Below are 20,422 nucleotides of genomic sequence, written 5' to 3'. Positions count from 1 at the left end.
TGCCCCATAACCTTTAATCTAATCTTCTTCTGCTAGTAAAGCTCTTATGTGCCATTGAGTCTCTACATGGTGAGAAAATGAAATATATGCAAAGACAGAAGGGCCGCTGTCGGTTTATAAGGTTTTTACTTTCTTCAGAGCATTTCCACGCAATCTCCTACGGTTCACAGAATAAAGCATATTGGCTATTGGCTAGTTATTTTTATCTCAGTTGTATAGATGAGAAAAGAAGTGTGAAGAAGTAAAATGTCATGCTTGGCAGCACACAACTGTTATATGCTGTAGTCAGACCTAGAACTCGGATCTCGTAACCTCTAGATCTATGATGTTTCTTCTTAAAAATGGAATCTAATAGAAAGCCCCATCAATATGGGTCCATTGATACTCAAAACGAGTCACTGGGTGGTGCAAACAGTGAAGCACTTGGCTGCTAACCAAAAGGTTGGAGGTTCTAGTCCACCCAGAGGCACCTCAGGAGAAATGCCTGGTGATCTACTTCTGAAAAATCAGCCACTGAAAACCCTATGGAACACAGTTCTACTCTGGACGAACAGGGAGTTGCCATGAGTCAGAATCGACTCAACAGCAACTGGAACTGGATACTCAAAATAGAAACTGAATGTGTAAAATTAGATAAAGTGTTGTTATACAAGGGCAACACGAGGGATCCTGTGGTAATGGAACTGACATATATCTTGACTATACTTGTTGATTACCCAGGGATGGTTTTGATCTTCATGTCCAGCACCGCCTCTCCAGGCCCCTTTTGTTCCCAGCTGGTTGATTTCCTGCTGGTTGAGTAACACTCCCCACATAATACCACCAGGTTACCTAAGAAGGAGGCTAAATTACAACCACATATGTGCAATCATTTCAAGGCACTAGTAGTTCCCTGAAAAAAGAAAACTTCCTTTCCACCACCTCCTCAATAAGGAAGTGGAAAGGAATTTCACTTAAGGAGATTGCGAAGTAGAAAGTGAATCTGCTCAAACTTACCCTTTACCTCCCAATTCCTGGCTTCAAATCACTATCTTACATCAGGAAATCTTTCAAGTAAATGAAAACAATGCAGTGTTGTGAAGGATGGTAGTTCGACCACAGACTCAGAGACACACACAAACCTGCTTTCTAAGACAAAGACAGGAGGTCCATTTCAGTACCGCCAGACCAAAATTTTGGATATCTGGTAAGGTCCAAGTCTCTGGGAAGGGACTCCAGAGGGAGAGGCTAGCACTGTGAGAGGTCACGGCAGAGATCCTAACAACGGGAATTATTTCTTGACTCTACAAAAATGTTTCTGTGATCTCTCCCCATGTATACCAAGATGACAGAAATAGATCAACATTCCCTAAAATATGAATTAGTTTTATGCTGGGAAATCTAAATTTAATTTAATTAACTATTTGGGCTTTGTAGAAAGTCATCCAATTCAGATTTAGAGAGTTATGAATCACCAGCGAAAAGAATCCATTTTAATGTGATTCTAGGAACTCATCAGACCAGCCAGTCCCAGAAGGGGCCCTGTTTTCTTGTTCTCACTGTACAGCTGTCACATGAATCTGTACCAGTCTGAATCTCAAAGGGAATTCCCCTACAAAGATTAAATAGCATAAGTGTCAACTGTCATTTCTTAGATTGCCATAAGCAGCAAATTTTACACCATAACTAAAAGACTACTTTTGATTTCTTTTTGGTGGAGGATTGAAAGAGGGTTAAGTTTTTGTTCATCTAGTTTTATTCAGCTTAAAGCATTTACTGATGAAGATCAAAGACTACAGCCTTCAATATGGATTACACCTTAACATAAAGAGAACAAAAATCCTTACAACTGGACCAATAAGCAACATCATGAAAAACAGAGAAAAGATTGAAGTTGTCAAGAATTTTATTTTACCTGGATCTACAAACAACACCCATGGAAGGAGCAGTCAAGAAATCAAGTGACATACTGCATTGGGCAAATCTGCAAAAGATCTCTTTCAAGTGTTAAAAAGCAAAGATGTCACTTTGAGGACTAAGGTGCTCCTGACCCAAGCCATAATATTTTCAGTTGCCTCACATGCACGCAAAAGCTGGGCAATGAATACGGGAGACAGAAGAAGAATTGATGCCTTTGAATTATGGTGTTGGTGAAGAATTTTACCATTAACTGCCAGAAGAATGAACAAATGTGTCTTGGAAGAAGTACAGCCAGAATGCTCCTTAGAAGTGAGGATGGCAAGACTTCGTCTCACGTAGTTTGGACATGTTATCAGGAGGAACCAGTTCCTGGAGAAGGATATCATGCTTGGTAAAGTATAAAACCCACTGAAACCAAATCCACTGCTGTCGAGTCGACTCTGACTCATAGCGACCCTATAGGACAGAGTAGAACTGCCCCACAGGGTTTCCAAGGAGTGGCTGGTGGATTTGAATTGCCAATCTTTTGGTTAGCAGCTGAGCTCTTAACCACTGAGCTACCAGGGCTCCTTTACAGGTGAAGAGGTCATATAGCTAACTAAGTGGCAGATACAGACTTTGAACAGATGTGTCTGACCCCAAAAGTATGTTTTCTCCCTGCTATACCACATCGCCCTCTCCACCACCACAACCTCCACCAAGTCCACCACTTCATCCACCACCTTCAACACTACCACAACCTCTCCCACCATCTGTACCACCCCTATCACCACCACCTCCATCTCCGCCACCAGCTCCAATTCTACCACCACCGCTTCTACCTTTACCATCGACACAACCACCCCAACCATCTTCTGCACCACCACTCCAAACACCACCTCCAGCACCAGCTCAAACCTTACCACCACCACTTCCACCACCACCACCAGCACCTCCACCTTCACCACCTTCACATTCTTCACCTTCACCTCCACCACAAACACCACCTTCACCATCAGCACCACCTCCACCATCACATTGCCGCCACTTTTACTTTGCTGAGATGGGACATCTTCTCATCTCTTTCCAACAAAACACCTTCATATTCTCTTCCTTTCCTACTTCACTCTGACCTCTTCCAATCTGCATTCGCCTAAATGCATGGGTAACAGAAACAAAGCAATAGCTACCCAACAACATTTGTTTTCCGAAGATCCCATTCTCATTCATTCAACAAATAGTTACTGACAGCCTATGACGTGGCAGGCACTGTCCTGAGTGCTGGGGGTAGAGTAATTCCTTGCAGGGTTTTCTTCAAAAGCAAAAGGCTTACATTTTAGGATTTTCTTCACACACACATGTACCAATAGCCATATTAACTCTGCCTGCAAATTGTCAGTCTGGGCTCTGGTTACAACTCACCCTGCCTGGCCTCCAAGCTGGAGGGAAAGCAGAAGTGAGCTGTTCAAGAAGGATACGTGAGTCAAAAGGAAAGTTTCAGGCAATCGTCATGAAGTAATTTTTTATCTCTTATTGACACAGCAAACTACCGCAGGAAAGAACTTCCTATTTCCATATTCTGATGATGTGTATTTGCTTAATGCAGCTTGCCTGAAATAATCTATCCATGGACCCTCTCTAAAAAAGACATGATATGTAAAGACAGGAAAGGAAGAAAATTAAAGAAGGAGAACATCAACAAGTACATAAACTTAAGTCCTTCAGCAAGTACACAAACTTAAGTCCTTTTCCTCCTCGCTTGCATGATGTGAGCAGAAATAAACACGTGTTCTTTCTGTTTCTAATTTCTATGTAAAATAAATAGCTCTGGAGGTTTCAGACACTGCCTTTTTAGGGTATTGTACAATAGTACAATGCCTAGGACAGTACTGAGAACACATAAGCCCCAGAGACTGATAAAGTTCACTATTGGAGTCATTTATGCCCTCATGGGTTGTAACTCTGACTCCTGAAATTAAATTTCTTTCACATATACCCAAGCAAAGAAAACCAAGTGAAGCTGACTCACAGAGACCCTATAGGACAGAGCAGAACTGCCCCATAGGGTTTTCAAGGCTTTAATCGTTACAGAAGCAGACTGCCACATCTTTCTCCCACGGAGCGGAGCGCCTTGTGGATTTGAAAGCTGATCTTTAGATTAGCAGCCCAGCACATTAACCACTGCGCTGCCAGACTCCTTGCTGCCTACATACAAAGGGGGAATAGCCACAAAGAACACACTTTCTCAAAAGAGGGTGACCACAGAGTGTTTCCCCAAATGAACTCCTCAGACCCCAAACAAATGCTGAATTGTGTTTTCTAAATCAAACCCATAGTCTGCAGCCCAAGCAGCTATCAATGTAACATCCATTGAAGAAACAGAAAAGTACAGTGAGTACACGACTCTCCCTCAAAGCTCTAACAAAGTTCAAGAGTGCCTTTAGCGCTGGACTTGACGGCAGCAGGTTTAGGAAGATTATATCCCAAGAGCCACATTTCAGAGCTCGCTCTTCTAAAGCTAGTGCTAAGGTATCAAGTGCTTTACCATCTTGATAGACCAAGCAATTACTTCTTATACATCAGCCAAGGAGTGATTTTACTTACATGCAAGAAAAAGACAGTAAATCCAAGAGCTGGGTCTTTATGCCTGAGTTCAGAGCACTCATAATACTCGGAGGCAGAGGCTGAGGGTTCCCCTCTAAGCAGCTCCAGCTTCGCAGCTATACAGGACTACCATTAGAAGTTGACCAGAGAACGAAGCTCTTGCAAAAGAAGAGGGAGTGTCATCTTATTTCCTCAATTTCATTGTTCTTCCTTCTTACTGTTCTTGAGCTCTTCCTTGATTCCAATACGAAGGACATAATACATGTAAAGCAGGCACGTCCTAGCTGTCTGACTCTGTCACCAAACACTACCGAGTGGATTCCATCCCAGGACATGTATACAAAACGTTACTTCATGGCTTCACTTTCCTGTTTTGGAGGCAAAGATGTTTACTCCCAGGCCTGCAGACTGAGATCATTTGTAGAGCTGTTCTCATCACGATGGGTTGAGATGCCGCTCGTTAACCATCAGCCCCATTCAGGTTCCCATTTTCCTCCCAGTTTCCCCCCCTTCTCTCCTAATCATGCGTCACGCTTTACTCACTAAAGAGGGCACTGTTAAATTTGTAAAAAGCATCTTAAGATAAAAATAAGTCTTAGCCCACCGTTTTTTTGCAACACACAACAGACTTGCTAACTTCAAAGCTTTTCCTTCACACACCAGAAAAGGAAAAGACGGGCTGAAAGTTAAAAATATTCGAACTCATCTCCAATAAGTTCCTGCCCCCGCCCCAGGCCTATCTTAACCTCTCCTTTTCAACATTAGCATCTTTTGGTTTATACCTTTTTGGGGAAACCATACAGTTCTCACTTCATTTATACTCTGCTTTCAGAGAAAAGGAAATAAATCATTAGAAACAGGCTCATGGCCAACGAAGTCTTCCAAAATGTAGTAGCTGTATCCTTAACATGTGGACTAGCTATCTATCGCTGCATAACAGATTATCCCAAAATTTAGATGTTTAAAACAACTAACTTCTATTATTTCCTGGTTTCTGTGGGTCAGGAAGCGGGCACAGTTTAGCTGGGTCCTCCGGCTCAGGGTCTCTACAGGCTGCAATGAGGTGTCAGTTGGGGGTTTGGTCATCTCAAGCCTGGCTGGAGAAGGATCAGCCCCCAAGCTCACTCACATGGTTGTTGGCAGGATTCAGTTTCTCACAGGCTGCTGGACTGAGGTTCTCAGTCCAATGCTAGCTATTGGCCCAAAGCCGCCCTGAGTTCATCGCCATGCGGACCTCTCCTTGGCGCAGCTCACGACATGGCAACTGGCTTCATTACAGCGAGCAAATGAGTGTGAAAGAAAATGAGAGAGAGTACGAGAAAGACAGACGTCACTTTTGTAACTGATTCTCAGAAGTGATATCTCTGCTTTTTCCGTGTTCTATTTCGTATTCTGTATTGGAAGTGACTCGCTAGGTTCAGTCTGCAATCCAGATATGAAGACCAAGAGGCGAGGGTCATTGGGACTAGCTCAGAAGGCTGCCCACCAAATTGTGTAAAATTTTTTATTTAAACTCAAGTTGCCCCTGTCAAGCCAAATATTAACAAAAGGGAAGACCCGTCTAAGGATAAAATCATTGATATAGTCATACCGCTGAGACAACGTCTGAGACTTTCATCCAGGCATGATATTTGCTGTAGCCCAAGTTAGTCATTACCAAGCTCACACTGGTCAGACCTAAAAACCCAATGATCCCCATCATTCCATCTCCAAGAAACAGATAAATTAACATACAAACAAAAACCTAAACCAACCTAACCTAGATTCTGGAAGGTAATGCATGCAATGCCAATAAAAGGGATAAATGTTCACCTAACCACAAGCATGAGAAGGCTATAAACTAAGCACTGATTTAGATGTTTCTCGATGGGTTTATATAGTCACTTTTAGCATTCGTCACATTAGTATCAGAATTCTGGACACCTGGCCTTCCTCCTCACAATGTGCGATGAATCCACTCCTTCCTAAAACTGACCGGCAGGCAGGGGTGGATTAACCAGTAAGTACGGTATGCACCGGCTTGCATGGAGCAGGGTATGCACGGGCTTAGCTGTATTTACTTGCTACTCTGTGGTGAGCAATTTCATGTGGGTTTAACCACATCTTTGACGTGTGGGGGACAGGTGAAATTGTGCACTGCAGACTGGTGGGAAGGCACAATTAGGCCCGTGTTTACCTCGCTTATTGGATAATCCGGCCCTGACAGCAGGGCTTCATTGCTTGTAGCTCCACCAATCCCACATGTTACAAAGGAAGATGACTTCTTCTAGCTTGCTTTGAAGCATGAACAGCTTTGCCAGAGGCAAATACAAGGTCTGTTTCCTGGCCTGCAGACAACTGGGGTCAGGGAGAAAAGGATCATTCAGGATAGAGAAATAAATAATTCCATTGACCTTAGATCTTCCTAATTTAATGATGTGCTTGTAACGTCTGGTATTCCCGACAGAAACCGGTGTCTCTTGATTTTCTGTGTAACTGGCAGAAGATTAAGGACAACATTTCTAAAAGCAAAGTGGAAATCCTCTGTATGGCATGTTTTGTGTCTCTGTTTTTAGTGGTCAGAAGATTTTTAATTTATAGATTAAACACGACCTACATCTCAACATACCCCATACCTCACAATCCAAATATCAATGTAAAAAAAAAAAACTGTGTTAAAAAGAAATAATATTGGGGATTCAGAGGAAGAGAGAACATATAAACAAAGCTACAGTTTGGTAAAAAGCTATTGCCTTTGAGGAATAGATCATAGTTTGAAAACTGCTTCAGTCTCTGGTGTCTGACTTCCTCTCACCTCTCATTTTCTCTTTGTATTCTTTCCACAAGAAGATAATTTAAATTAAATTTGTGGAGGAGTAGAAGAAGGAAAAGAAGATGCTGTACATTTTGACCAGAAACACAATAAAATTCTCTCAATGGCTTCCTGTTTGTGTGAACGTCTACTTCTGGGAAGGACGAACTAATCTCTTCCCCACATTGTGTTGCTGCTCTAGTTCTTTGCTTGATGTGGCATCCAAAAAGCATTAGATGGTATTAAGGTCTTTAGTGACATTGATAGCAGAGGCTTGTTTCTCGTTAGACTTTTAGATGCCATCATCAAAGACATCATCACAGGGCATGTTATTCACAATTATGGGGTCAGGGTTGAAGCCACTTAAATTCTTTAAGTGTAGTTCACCTGATGTATAAAATTAGAGTAATCCTCAAGGGGTTGGACTTCCCATTCAAGATGGTGGACTAACTACAGATTCTTTTTGCCCCCTCCCTTCCTTCCCAAGACCCCTTTAAAATAAAAATAAAATAGCTGTTAGCGAGTCAATTCTGACTCATGGTGAGCCCATGTGTGCCAGAGTAGAACTATACTGTATAGGGCTTTCAGTGGCTGATTTTTCAGAATTAGATCACCAGGCCTTTCTTCTGAGGCACTTCTGGGTACATTAGAACCTCCAATCTTTCCATTAGCATCAGGATGCATTAACCTTTTGTACCACCCAGGGACTCCTTAAAATGGTAGGAACAGCATAAAAAGATACGAACACACATAAAAATTAAAAAAAAAAAGAAGGAAGAGCATTAGAGAGATCACAACAGATTTTGTTTTTTTTTGTTTTTTTTTTTTATTGTGCTTTATATGAGAGTTTACAGTTCACGTTAGTTTCTCCTACAAAAATTTATACACACACTGCTTTGTGACCCTAGTTGCTCTCCCCATATTGTGACAGCACACCCCTCCTTTCCACCTCAGATTTCTCATGTCCATTCAGCCAGCTCCTGTCCCGTTCTGCCTTCTCATCTCGCCTCCGGACAGGAGCTGCCCATTTAGACTCATGTGTCTACTTGAGCTAAGAAGTACACTCTTCACAAGTATCATTTTATGTCTTATTGTCCAGTCTAATCTTTGTCTGAAGAGTTGGCTTTGGGAATTGGTTTTAGTTTTGGGCTAACAGAGAGTCCAGGGGCCATATCTTCCAGGGTCCCTCCAGTCTCAGTCAGACCATTAGGTCTGGTCTTTTTACTAGAATTTGAGCTCTGCACCCCACCTTTCTCCTGCTCTGTCAGGGACTCTCTGTTGTGTTCCCTGTCAGGGCAGTCATTGGTGGTAGCCAGGCACCATCTAGTTCTTCTGGTCTCAGGCTGACGGAGTCTCTGGTTTATGTGGCGCTTTCTGTCTCTTGGGCTAATATTTTCCTTGTGTCTTTGGTGATCTTCATTCTCCTTTGCTCCAGCTGGGTTGGGACCAGTTGATGCATCTTAAATGGCTGCTTGCTAGCTTTTAAGACCCAGACGCCACTCACCAAAGTGGGATGCAGAACCTTTTCTTACTAAACTTTGTTAAGCCAATTGGCCTAGATGTCCCCTGAAACTATGGTCCCCAGACCTCTGCCCCTGCTACTCTGTCCCTCAAAGTGTTTGGCTGTATTCAGGAAACTTCTTAGCTTTTGGTTTAGTCTAGTTGTACTGATTTCCCCCTTAGTGTCTGTTGTCCTTCCCTTCACCTAAGATAATTCTTGTCAACTATCTAGTTAGTGAATACTCCTCTCCCTCCTTCTCCACCCTCCTAACCATGAAAGAATGTTTTCTTCTGTGTTTAAACCTTTTCTTGAGTTCTTATAACAGTGGTCTTATACAATATTTGTCGTTATGTGACTGACTAATTCCACTCAGCATAATGCCTTCCAGATTCATCCGTGTAATGAGGTGCTTAACGGATTCATCATTGTTCTTTATCGTTGCATAGTATTCTACTGTGTGAATATACCATAATTTGTTTATCCATGCATCCGTTGATGGGCACCTAGGTTGTTCGCACCTTTTTGCTATCGTGAACAGTGCTCCAGTGAACATGGGTTTGCATGCATCTATTCGTGTGACAGTTCTTATTTCTCTAGAATATATTCCAAGCAGTGGGATTGCTGGATCATATGGCACTTCTATTTCTAGCTTTTTAAGGAAGTGCCAAATCAATTTCCAAAGTGGTTGTACCATTTTCCATTCCCCCCAGCAGTGTATAAGTGTTCCAGTCTCTCCACAACCTCTCCAACATTTATTATTTTGTGTTTTTTGTATTAATGCTAGCCTGCTTGGGGTGAGATGGTATCTCACCGTAGTTTTGATTTGCATTTCTCTAATGGCTAATGATCGTGAGCATTTCCTCATGTGTCTGTTAGCTCTCTGAATGTCTTCTTTGGTAAAGTGCCTGTTCATATCCTTTGTCCATTTTTTAATTGGGTTATTTGTCTTTTTGTTGTTGAGGTTTTGCAGTATCTTGTAGATTTTAGAGGTTAGACACTAATCAGATTTAACATAGCCAAAAATTTTTTCCCAGTCACAACAGATTTCTTGAAGATGGAAAACTGAAGGAAGAGTGATAACAGATGAAAGAGAGCAGGGAACCCACCATTAGTAAAGTGGGGATGACCATGGGGGAGGAAACTGCCTGTCTGTGGTTCAGAGTCCCTGATGCTTGAAAAGCCAAGAGAAGTTAGAAAATCTAAAAAGTGATGGAACTGAAAACAGGAAAATTAATTGAACGTCTGTACAAATCTAGCACCTCTCCCACACATCCTTATTCCATATATCTCTATCAGCCCAGCCTTTACACAGTGTACGCAAACAATCCTGCCAGGAAGCCTTTCACACCATCCCAGGCAACAGACTGGAGGGTGTGGTTCTAAAGAAATCATACAGGGAATGCAGCAGTTTAGTGGATATGCGCACTCCAGAGTGAAAACTCCACGTTCTGCCATTAGAGCACCACTTAGTGTATGCCGGGGCGTAAATCATCACCCTGCTTGGTGACCACGAGGCAAAACCTATCAACCGACAAATTAACCACAGGCTTAGAACTTGTGATCCAATTTCTATTGCTCAGTCTTAAATAGGAGCCAGGCCCCAAGCATTTAAAGAAACCCTGCAATATGAAGGAAGAGACAAAGTGCGGGGAACCTGAGTCCTGGCAGGCTGGAGACCAGGAGGCAGAGAAGGCGATAGGGAACACCTGCACACTGACCGTGCTATCTCCCCAGGGTGAAAACATGACTTCAATGACACAGAATTTGGTTCAGGAACCTGGAAAGTCAGTAAATTCTATCATTCAAGATTCTTGTTGCAAATTTATAATCCATTCTGCCTCATTAATGCAGAACGAAATCTAATGTACTCTAAGTTATTGGTAGTCCCAGCATCAAGGTGATTCTATAATCTTCCTTATCTTTTATCACTGGGCATGGCATTACTAAGGAGCCCTGGTGATACGACAGTTAAGTGATTGGCTGCTAACTGAAAGGTTGGTAGTTCGAATCCACCAGCAACTCCAGGGGAAAAACACCTGGTGATCTGCTCCCATAAAGGTTACAGCCTAGAAAACCCTATGGGGCAGTCCTACTCTGTCCTGTAGGGTCGCTATGAGTCAGAATCCACTCGAAGGCAATGGGTGGGGTTTTTTTAGAGCTGACTCAGAAGATGACTTTCCACGCATCCTTTCTTAGGAAGTTATTTGATGATGTATCAAAATGAGAGCGTACCCCAAAACATGGAAGAGGTGGGATCAAGGAAGGAGAAGACCCTGGATGAGAGTAAGGCAGCTGGCCCTGGCAGCAAACCTCTCAGGTTGGAACACAAGAAGAGTAGGCTCCAAGAGCAAAGTATCCAAGGAGAAAATGGAGTCACAGAGGGCGATACCATCCTTGAAAATGCAGAGTAACTGAAGGGAGCAGTAAAGACAATGCGGGAAAAATAGAAAAGCAATTACAAAACACCAAAAATAAAAAAGTACATAAAAACAGTGAAATAACAAAAAAGTATTCTATACTACTTGGCTGTAAAGTAAATAATAATTATATAGTTATAACACTGCAAATACTCACCATTGATTTGCAACTTTTAGAATCAAGGTATGAAGAAAACACGTAAGACTAGAAAAGACTGGAAATACACCTGGACAATATAAACGTTAAAGTAGGCTGAGCTATATAATACAGTAGCCACTAGCTACTGAAATTAATTAAAATTAAATGAAAGAAAAATCTCAGTTCCTCAGTCACACTGGCCACATTTTAAGGGCTCACCGATGTGTCCAGTGGCTACCATATTGGAGAGCACAGATACGGCACGTTTCCTTTAATTCAGCAAATTCTATTGGAGAACACGGGGGAGTTGGGGAAGTGGAAAGAGAGGTTTAAGGTGTCAACTTAGAATGTGGGGGTCAGGAAATGCTATACAAGCAAGAAGCAAAAGTGTAAGCATATTATTTGGAAAAAGTCATACAAGTAACTGAGAGAAGCACTAAAAATAGAGCTTTAATTATAATGGGAGGGTGATGGAGCTGAGGGAGTTTTCAAGTGAGCTAAGCCTTTATTTATTGTTACCTGAACTCAAGACAAGGTCTGGAATGAGTAAATCAAAAAAGAAAAGCATGAAGACAGTATGCAGAAACCACGAGAAGAATTCAAAGCAGAGCCAGTTGAGTGGGAGCCTGTGATCAGACTTGGGGAGGAGAGAGTGGCAGCAGGGCAGCCTGCTTCTGCTTGAGCGCCTCATGCTAGATTGCCCCTTTTCCCCCAACTCTGACTCTGTTTGGAAATGCCAGTCCATCTTTAAGTGGTAGCCCATGTGCCACTTCCTCTGGGAAGCATTCCCCGTCCCTCAGATGTAGTTATTCCCCTCTTTGCTCTCAGAGTATTCTGTACTAAGCGAACACGATCAGGTTTTATGATAGTTATGTTTAGAAGGCAGAAGAACAAATAAATGTGTCTTGGAAGAAATATAGTCAGAGTGCTCCTTAGAAGCGAGGATGGAGAGACTTTGTCTCATATACTTTGGACATGTTATCAGGAGGGACCAGTCCCTGGAGAAGGACATCATGCTTGATGAAGTAGAGGGTCAGCGAAAAAGAGGAAGACCCTGGATGAGATGGATTGACACAGGGGCCGCAACAGTGGGCTGAGGCACGATTGTGAGGATGGCGCAGGAGCGGACAGTGTTTCATTCTGTTGTACATAGGGTTGCTGTGAGTCAGAACCAACTCTGCGACACCTAACAACAACAAATGCTTAGAAGCAGCCCAGCTTTCATGGGCATGTGACGTGTGCAGTCTCACAGGCCATCCTTAGAAGGGCCCATACTTGGTTTAATTCTTTACTGTCACCCTTTTGAAATTCTTAATACTTTATGAACCAAACCCATTGCGATTGAGTTAATTTTGACTCATGGTGAACACGTGACAGAACAGAACTGCTCCATAGGGTTTTCTTGGCTGTAATCTTTATGGAAGAAAACGGCCAGCCTTTCTTTCGTTAGGCCATTGGGTGGGCTCGAACCACTGACCTTTCTATTAGTAGTTAAATGCAAACCATTTACACCACCCAGGGACCTTCTTTATGATCAAGGGGCCCCAAATATTCATTTTGAACTGAGTCCCGCAAACTACGCAGCCATCCTGTTTATCAGCGTAGCTGGTTCTCTAAGAGGACTGTTGGCTGTTTGAGAGCAGGGGCAGATCGTTTCCGATATTTGTGTCCTCACTGACTAGTCAAGGGTCCTCAGTAAATGACTGCTTAACTAACTGAAACTATCAATACATTTTCCTTGTAAAGGCTATTATTTTAGACTCTAAGATCCAAGATCAGAGTCTACCTTTCAGGAAAGCTATGATCTGCAGGAATGCCAGGGGCCTCTCACACCGTCCATAAAATACTTCTGACTCCTGCTCTGATGCCTGACAGGCGTGATCACAGTTTATTCCTTTCTTCGTAAGGCTCGTCTGTCTCATGCACTGGCAAGCCCTTTAAACTTCACTAGTAAATATTACAGGGAGCCCTGGTGGCACAATGTCATTCAGATGCTAACTGAACGTTGGGGAGCTCAACCCACCCAGCAGCTCCTCGGGAGAACAATTTGTAGCTCTTGTAGTTGTTAGGGGGCCTTGAGTCTATTTTCAACTCACAATGACCCCATGTGTCAAAGTAAAACTGTCCTATAGGGTTTCCTAGGCTGTAACCTTTATGAGAGCAGATTGCCAGGTCTTTCTCCTATAGAGCCGGTGGTTGGGTTTGAACCACCAACCTTTAGGTCAGCAGCCAAGTGCTTAACTGTTGCACCACCAAAAACCCTGTGGGGCAGTTCTACTCTGTCACATGAGATCGCTATGAGTTGAAATCGACTAAACAGCAGCCAACGCCAGCAACAATACTGAACATTGATGAGCATGAATTGGCCAGATCCCTCCCTATCAGACAAAACCAAGCCTATCCCCAAAGCAGGCAAATCATTTTACATCCACACGTGAATATGTAACACATAGTGATTAGCGACTATGTTGGTAAGTCATTCACACAAATGACTCAAATGGCTTTCTGATCCTCAGCCACTGCGAATCAGTGGAGTGAAAATTTTAGTGTGATACATGTTGTCGTGAGGTGCCAGTGAGTCGGCTCTGACTTATAGCGACCTTATGTATAACAAAACAAAATATTGCCTGGTCCTGCTCCATCCTCACAATTGTGTTATGTTTGAGGCCATTGTTGTAGCTACTGGGTCATTTCATCTCATTGAGGGTCTTTCTCATTTTCACTGACCCTCTACCAAGCATGATGTCTTCTCTCCAGGGATTGGTCCCTCCTGATAACATGTCCCAAGTAAGGGAGACGAAGTCTTGCCATTTTCACTTTTAAGGACCATTCTGGGTGTTCTTCCTCGAAGACTGATTTGTCTGTTCCTCTGGCAATCCATGGTATATCCAATATTCTTTGCCAACACCACTATTCCAGTGAATCTTTCCTTCAGTCTTCCTTTTCATTGCCCAGCTTTTGCATGTGTATGAAGTGATGGAAACAACCATGGCTTGGGTCAGGTGCGTCTTGGTTATCAGTGTGACATTTTTGCTTTTTAAGATGTTAAAGAGCTCCTTTGCTGTAGATTGGCAATACATCATTTTGACTGCTACTTCCATGGGCATTGATGGCTGATCAAAGTAGAATGCAATTCTTGACAACTGCTATTTCTTCAAGTGTGAAGATATGTTATACTTGCAAATAGTGCAATATATGAAAATATGCCAGTATCAAGGGTTTATTTTTTTTTTCTTTTTGCAAAATATACCCAGCTTCCAACATATCTAACATCATCTCATATTTATGTCTGAAGAATTGTTTTCACCTTTCCCACTAAGCAAACATAAAAACCATTACCTACCTTATTTACTGTTCAGTATATTTATTGAATACATTTCTTGAGTGATGCTGTACAAGACATTGTACCAGAACCTGGGGCTACGTAGCCATGAAAGGAGGGAGCTCAAAGGCTTATTGAGGGAAGAGAACACGGAAGCACGTGATTAATGCTATGTGCCTGATGCCGAATAGGACTATGAGGGGTCAGAGAGGGAAAAGAGGAATCCGGTTGGATTTACCTGGACCAATCGGCATGTACACCGATGCTTGACTCTCAGATGAGATGCTGATGGAGGATGACAATCCATACCGTGAGTGAAGGCTCAGAGGTCGCCTCCCTCCTCTTTGAAGCCTCGTTCTTGGCACAATGACAATCCCTCACCACCATGTGAACTTCCCTGACCCAAGCTCCATGACTCAAAGTGAGCTCTCCAGCATGCAAATCTGTCTCTCTAAGAGCTGAGCACAGCTCCTCGAGAAATATTTGCTGAAATTATCTGCTAAACAGAATTGCTGATAAAAATAAATTGATTGGAAAGACAAATCATTTCTTTAAAAAATAGATCCTATAAACTGGGATCTCCTACTTCAGTTTTTATTGGTGAGGGACTATTGTGTTTGGGGAGCTTTGGTGGCGCAGTGATTAAGAGCATGGCTGTTAACCAAAAGGTCAGCAGTTCACATCCACCCGCTGCTCCTTGGAAACTCTACGAGGCAGTTCTATTCTGTCCTATAGGGTCTCTATGAGTCAGAATTTACTCGATGGCAACGGATTTGGGTTTGGATTGTGATTGGTGGCACAATGGTTCAGCATTTGGCTGCTAATCGAAAGGTCAGTGGTTTGAACCCACCAGCGGCTCCGTGGGAGAAAAGACCTGGCGATCTGCTCTCATAAAGATTACAGCCTAGGAAATCCTCTGAGGCAGTTCTAGTCTGTCAGATAGGGTCACTATCAGTTGACAGCACACAACAACAACAGTTGTGATCGGGGAGACACTCAATGGCACAAACTGCTAACTGAAAGCTTGACAGTTTGAACCCACCCAGAGGTGTCTCAGAAGAAAGTCCTGGCGATCTACTTCCAAAAAATCTGAAACACATGGGGTCACCATGAGTTGGAATCAACTAGTTTTACTGGTTTATTGTGACTGAATTTCACGTGCCTCTGCTACATGTTTCAGTTTTGTTATAAAGCCCATTGTTGTTGTTGTTAGGTGCTATTGAGTCAGTTCCAACTCACACGCACCCCATGTACAACAGAATGAAACACTACCCGGTCCTGCACCATCCTCACAGTCATTGCTGTGTTTGAGCCCATTGTTGCAGCCACAGCATCAATCCATCTTGCCCAGGGTCTTCCTCTTTTTTGTTGACCCTCTACTTCATCAAGCATGATGTCCTTCTCCAGGGATTGGTCCCTCCTGATAACATGTCCAAAGTACGTGAGATGAAGTCTCACCATTCTTGCTTCCAAGGAGCACTCTGGCTGTATTTCTTGCAAGACAGACTTGTTTGTCCTTCTGGCGGTCCATGGTATATTCAATTCTTCACCAAAACCATAATTCAAAGTCAACAATTCTTCTTCAGTCTTCCTTATTCATTGTTCAGCTTTCACATGCATTTGAAACAGTTGAAAATATCATGGCTTGGGTCGGGCGCACCTGAGTCCTCAAAGTGACATCTTTGCTTTTTAAGTCTTTAAAGAGACCTTTTGAAGCAGATTCACCCAATGCAACATGTTATTTAATTTCCTGACTCCTGCTTCCATGGGTATAGATTGTGGATCTAAGTAAAATGAAATCTTTGGCAACTTCAATCTTTTCTCCATTTATCATGATGTTTCTTATTGGTCCTTCTTACCCTTCACCATACTGACTGCTTATCGATTGTCTATTTAGTGTTTTTCCGTCTCCACTGCTCCCCTCCCTCGTAACCATCAAAGATTTCTTAAGAATTTCTAATGTGTGTCTCTCGTAGACAGCATATTGATAGATCCTGTTTTTTTAATCCATTATGTCACTCTCTCTTTATGGGTGCATTTAGGCCATTTACGTTCAGTGTAATTATTGATAGGTGTGAGTTTACTGCTGTCATTTTGTAGTGCTTGATTTTTTTTTTTTTTTTTTGTGGTGCTGACGTTTTCTTTATTCCTCGTACTCTCCTGTGCCTGAATTCCCTGTTTGTCGATTTTTTCATTTGGTTTTTGTAAATTTTGTTTTTACTGAGACTTTATGTATTTCTTCTTTATTTTGATGAGTAGGTTTGTTAACTTTCTTTTTGATTACCTTGAAATTTACCCATATCTTCCTAGGTTTGAACCAGTCTATTATTACTTGGTATCGCCTTGCCTTCCTCTCCATTAGAAATTTCTATACCTACACATTTATTCTCTCTTTTATTATTTTGATGTTGTTGTCATTTACTGATTAACCTCTCTGGTTCCCTATTGTAATTCTTTTGGTTTTAGATATGCTTTGAGAGTTCATTTCCTAGGTTTGTTTCTGGCTGTTACAATCTTGCGTCCTAGATTCAGGCTGTGGTCTGATGTTATTTGTTCTCAGAACAAAGGACTCCCTTTAATAATTCTTGTAAATTTGGTTTGGTTTTTACATATTCCCTTAATTTCTGTTTATCTGGAAATGTATTAACTTCACCATCATATTTGAACAACAGTTTTGCAGGATATATTTTTCTTGGTTGGCATTTTTTTTCTTTCAAGGTTTTATATATGTCATCCCATTGCTTTCTTGACTGCATGGTTTCTGCCAAATAATCAGAGCTTAGTCTTCTTATTTCTCCTCTGTATGTGGCTTTTTGTTTTTCTCGAGCTACTCTCAGGATTCTTTGTCTTTGGTTTTAGCAAGTGTTATCATGATATTCCTTGGTGATTTTCTTTTGGGGTCTATCCTATTTGGGGTTTGTTGAGCTTCTTGGATGGTCAGCTTTTCATCTTTCATGATACTAGGGAAGGTTTCTGTCAGCAGTTCTTCAATGATCCTCTCTGTGTTTTCTGTTTTCTACCCCTGTTCTGGAACTCCAATCACTCACAAATTTTTTCTTTTGATTGTATCCCACATAATTCTCAGGGTTTCTTCATTTTTCTTTGTTCTTTTTTCTGATTTTTCCTCAAACACAGTTGTATTCAAGTGTTTGTCTTCAGTTTCACTAATCCTGTCTTCCATCATTTCAAACCTGCTCCTCAGGCCTTCTATGACACTGTCCATTTCTGAAACCTTGTTGTTTATCTTTTGGATTTCTAATTGTTGTTTTTGTATGATTTCTAGTTGTGAATTCATTTTTGGCATTGTGTTCCTTTATTATTTTTCTGAATTCTCCATTTTGTTGTCTCTTCTATAAATTTGTCTGCCTTTTCCATGCATTTGTCTATTTTTTCCTCATTTTTGTCTGCTTTTTGCTTCAATTCTTGGATAGCTCTGAATATTAGAGATTTGAATTCTCTATCAGGTAGTTCTAGTGCCTTTTCTTCTACTGGAAAGTCATCTGGTGTTTTATTTTGGACTCCTACTGGAATCATCTTGTTCTTTTTTTTGTATGTTTTGATATTGTCTGTTGTCTTTGGGACATTCAGTAGTTATTTTCTTTGTTTATTGATTGTAGATTTGTTTGTTTCATCCTGCTTTTTTGTTTTATTTGGTTATGTCTGAGTAGGTGGGCTGTGTGTTCTTTGTTGTTTACTCATATTTTTCACCTTCTTGTCCAATGAGCAGGGCCAGTCACTAAGCTATGGTGCAGCAGGGCAGGTCCAGCTGAAGGGGAGGGGCTGGGATGGGTTGTTTTTTGTACGTACTAGGGCTGACAGGGCAGGCCAGGTTTCAGTGCAGGGTAGGTTCCATCCCTATGCTGCTCAGGTGTGTGATGTTCAGCACACGGGAAGCCCGTGGTTAATTATTGCAAATGTTCAATGAACATTTTTAAAACATTAATTCTCTATATTATAAAATTTAACTTATATACATATATTAATTCAATTTTCAAATTATGTCATTACTAGTCACTAAATATTTGTTTATTTGATCAAAGACTGAGTAAAGTATGTTAAACTCTATGACATTTGAGTGTTTGTCAGTTTCTCCTTATATTTCCAAGAGAAGTGGTTTTATATGTTTTAAATTCATGTGTGTGGGCCCATAGAAGTTTTTGATTGCTGCATCTTCATTGTAGGTTGTACCTTTTATCTAAAATGACACTCTGGCCCATCTAATACTTTCACCTTGAAACTGATCTGAAATTAATATTACCACTTCTTGTTTTCTTTTTTTCTGCACGACATAACTTTGCCCATTTTTCAACGCCTCTAAGAAATTTCATTTTAGTGTTTTTCTTGTTTCTAATATATAGAAATATACTTTGAGACTTTGAGACTTTGTATTTAATCTGATTTTGTTTGTCAGAACTGATATGTTTGCTCTCCTGTTGTCTTGTTTTGCTTTCTGCTCCTTTTTACTCCACTGAGGCTCCAGGTTCCAGGGCTAGAGCACATGATTAGGCCTCGGCCAATCCCAGAATTCCGTGTGCTCTGAGCTGGCCCAATCTGCATGAATGCTGGCATTTGTACAGCAGCTAGCAGGAAGAGAATGTCTTTTGTGCTCACCTCAAACTTATCAGAATGTGAGCTTAGAGGTGCTGAGGTCACCTTGCTTGTCTGAGAATTTTGCGAGCAAAATAGAAAAAGTAGTTGAGACATAGAGAGAAACAGAGTCCTGGAGGCATTATTGAAACGAGTTCAGCTGTTCTGTTGTTGTTAGTGGCCATGGAGTCAATTTTGATTCATGGGACCCCCACTTGTGCAAAGCAGAACTACTCCATAGGGTTTTCAAGGCTGTGACCTTTTGGAAACAGATTGCTAGGCCTTTCTTCCGAGGTACCTTTGAGTGAGTTTGAACCATCAACCTTTCAAATCGTAGATGATCGTTGAACCATTTACACCACCCAACTATAATGGAAGATAAGTCTACCTCTAGACCAGCACTGTCCTAAGAGCTCCCTGCAATGACGGAAAGCATCTATATGGTAGTCACTGGTTCTACGTGGTAGTCACCAGCCATGTTGTACTTATTGAAATGTGGCTAAAGAATTGAATTTTTAATTTGGTTTAATTTAAATTAATAAATGTAATTAGCCACATGTAGTTAGTGGTGACCATACAGAACAGAACATCTAGGTTTTCAATCATGACAGGTGTAAATACCCTTTTTCCCTTGGACAGTTATCTGTCACCTGTGATCAAAGGTCCTAATTTATACAGCCACTCTCTAGAGTGCTTTTTTCAGTTCTACCACATCTATCATCAACAACTCTTTGACAAAGATGGTGCATTATTAACGAATCATGGCTACCCAATGTGTACAGAGTAGAACGGTGCTCTATGGGCTTTTCAAGGCTGTGACCTTTCAGAAGCAGATAGCCAGGCCCATCTTCCGAGGTACTTCTGAGTGGGTTCAAATCGACAACCTTTCAGCTTGTGATCAAGCACTTAACTGTTTGTGCCACCCAGGGATTCCCATGAGTCAGAATCTATATGATGGCAACTAACAACAACGTTGTTAACAGATAGGGAAATGCAGACTAAAATTAAGCATGTTGGTTAAATTCACGTAATTAGTGGCAGAGCGAGAGTCTCATACAATCTATTCCTCTGCTCTGAATATATGAGCCAAGATTTGCAATAATTAGTTAACAAGGCAGTAATGAGGAACTGAAAAATAAACTCTGTAGTTGATTGTGGATTTCTGACCATTTCTTTTCTGCTT

General features: G+C 41.6%; 1 protein-coding gene across 6 annotated transcripts in view; it reads right to left on the bottom strand.

The window, feature by feature from the left end:
* IPCEF1 (interaction protein for cytohesin exchange factors 1) overlaps positions 1-20,422 on the bottom strand; it is a 272,082-nt gene that overhangs the window by 234,144 nt on the left and 17,516 nt on the right. For 2 of the 6 annotated variants that reach the window (XM_023728926.1, XM_023728935.1), the window contains exon 1: positions 4,483-4,619. The exons of 2 other annotated variants lie outside the window; for them this stretch is intronic. The gene's annotated coding sequence lies outside the window, so the exon portion shown is untranslated. Of the gene's footprint in view, positions 1-4,482; positions 4,620-20,422 lie in introns of those variants that run through there. 2 more of the 6 variants (XM_023728931.1, XM_023728936.1) reach the window with 1 other exon arrangement.

Source organism: Trichechus manatus, unplaced genomic scaffold (assembly GCF_000243295.1).
Source record: "Trichechus manatus latirostris isolate Lorelei unplaced genomic scaffold, TriManLat1.0 scaffold00002, whole genome shotgun sequence".
Taxonomy (NCBI): domain Eukaryota; kingdom Metazoa; phylum Chordata; class Mammalia; order Sirenia; family Trichechidae; genus Trichechus; species Trichechus manatus.
The sequence above is the reverse complement of the archived record's forward strand: the minus strand, read 5'-3'. Positions and strand labels throughout refer to the sequence as shown.